Genomic DNA, 2584 nt, shown 5'->3' with positions numbered 1-2584 from the left:
CAAATAACAAGTTTTTTCTTTTCAAAATATTGTCAAGTACTAACACAGCACAATGATGTCTATGGACACAAGGGACTGGAGTCTATGTTTCTTACAAGAGTCTAAAAAAAAGGAAAAACTAGGAATCCTGAATTCATTGACTCTTAAAGTTTAGAAACAATGAAGAAAGACTCAGAATATGTTACGAGGAAGTAATTGAGAACATTATTAAAATAAAACAATTAAACTGTCTGCCAAATTTTGTTGTGATTGATGATACTGATGGTGGCGGTCATACAGATGATGGTGCTGGTGGGAATGGTGACGGAATTGAAAATACTGTACTGCCTACAGTGGCTAACTCAGTCGTTTAGCACACGTTGCTGGAGTACAGTGGATAGACAGAAAGTTGCAAGAGCCAGAAAAGCCACCAAGAGTCCAAAAGTCCAATTAAAACACATTGTCAAAGCAGTGGAGCTATAGCTACTACAACTTCAGAGGAACCACAAAATGCAGTTTGTATCTTATGTGGGGAAGTTGACACAAAGATGGAATTGAGGAAAGGCGTAACACTTGGACTAGACAAGAAAGTTAGGGAGTGTGCAAAAGTTTTGGGTGACAAGAATCTCCGGGCAAAATTGGCTGGAGGAGATATGACTGGAACTGTTCCTGTTTGACTAAACTTTATCGAAAAGCAGAAACTGTTGGCTGTGATGCTAATGATGCCAGTGAGGTTCAAGTAATAAAACCTCACGTTTTTAATTATTTCCTTGACTTCATTGAGGAACATCGAGGTTGTGAGAAAACATTGTGAAGAAAACATTAATGATGGCTGATTTAACTGTACTTATGATATGAGCATCGCTACCATGGGCTATCCATCCATCAAATGCAAAACCACAAGTCCTCGAGAGGATACCCTGCATTCTATATCTGATATCAAGACTATCCAGAACAATTGTTCTTGTAGCCTTGTATTTAATGAAGACCTAAGCAAAACTCTTGCTGAAGTGATAAAATTAAGAGCAACAATTCTACAACTGTTTCTTATATCTTAAAGGCAGCAAAAATTCTCTGTCAAGGCAGCAAAAATTCTCTGTCAAGAGTTTTTCCCAATGAAGCAATCTTTATCTAGCTCATTTTCTTCAAACTGTGAGACCAGTTCATTACCTTTAATGCTGAGGTCATTCCTCCATGTACTCTTAGATGGCTCTGGAATAAATCAAGCTCCCCAAGGACATGATAAAGCTCAAATGGTATCAATTGGGCAGCAAACCATTTATAACTCTGTGAAGAGAGATCCAAAGATCCAGACAGTATTCCCCGACATAAGAGAAAGAAAGAAACTCCAGCCTCCATACATCTTGCCATGAATCTGCACCTCAAAACAGGCAGTGCATCACTTCTGCAAACCGCACACAAATGTGGACTGTTTGTGTAATATAACACTTTAAAGACAATAACCACTGATATTGCAAATTCTGTAATAAGCCATTGGGAACAAATCGGTGTTGTTGTCCCACCACAAGCAGTCAATGGTGATATTTGTCAGTCTTGATGAGGACAAAGGCAGTGGTCTCATCTGCCCAGTGGATGGTGATGCCCTCTCTCCCTTCCAACTCTTTGGCCAGTTTCTTCAGTTCACAGGTGCATATACCACTCCTGTAGGTGCCGCCGCTCAGTGAGGGCCTTGGCAAGAAGTAGGGGTTGGAGGGCATCAGAGGTCCTGATAGTGCAGCGGCTCTCAGACTCTTCCAAGTTTGAACAGCTTTTCTGCAGCCCAACTGAAGATATCATGCAGGATCCCAACAAGATCATCAGTACCATCAACGCTGCAACTAATGTCGTACATCTCCCCCCTCTCCCATTCCAAGGAGACTTCGGATTAGGTTAACTATATGGCAGAATGAAGAATCACAAAGGGGGCAACTGCCCCCTCAGCCCTATCATCAGCCAGATACCCGCACCTACTAATGCTTTGGCAAAATGCATAAACCAAATTCTGACTCCCTACGTCCCATGTAGCTATGGTCTTCGGTCCCCCATCAAGTTCCTGAAGGAGATCGAGAATTCCCCTGGCACTGGCACTATGGCTTCCCTTGACATGGAATCTCTTTTTACAGATGTCATTGTCAATGAAACTATAGATCTGATCCTTATTCATGTCTACAAGGATGAATTGACACCTCCACTCAATATCGCGGAGTAATCACTGCGAGCCCTCTTCGACATCTGTACAAAGAGGGACCCCTTCTCCACCCACCTAGGACACATGTGCCAGCAAAAGGACAGCATAGTGATAGGATCCTCATTAGGAGTACTATTCGCTAACTTCTACATGGCCACTGTCAAACAAACGAGTCTTCACCCGAATCCATCAAACCCCCTTCACCCGGATCCATCACTGGCAGAAATATGCCCGCTATATCGACGACATCTTCGTTCAAGCAGACACCCAGGACGAGGCCCTTCATCACACGCTCCAGCAGTGCAGCATACTGAATTATACAACAGAATTCAGTACTGATGGCAGGCTCCCCTAATTTGATGTACTTGTCTCTGAGACAAAAGACATCATGCAACCACCGTCTCCGACCAATCAAAA

This window comes from Macrobrachium nipponense, chromosome 15, assembly GCF_015104395.2.
Source record: "Macrobrachium nipponense isolate FS-2020 chromosome 15, ASM1510439v2, whole genome shotgun sequence".
NCBI lineage: Eukaryota > Metazoa > Arthropoda > Malacostraca > Decapoda > Palaemonidae > Macrobrachium > Macrobrachium nipponense.
This window is presented reverse-complemented; position numbering follows the sequence as displayed.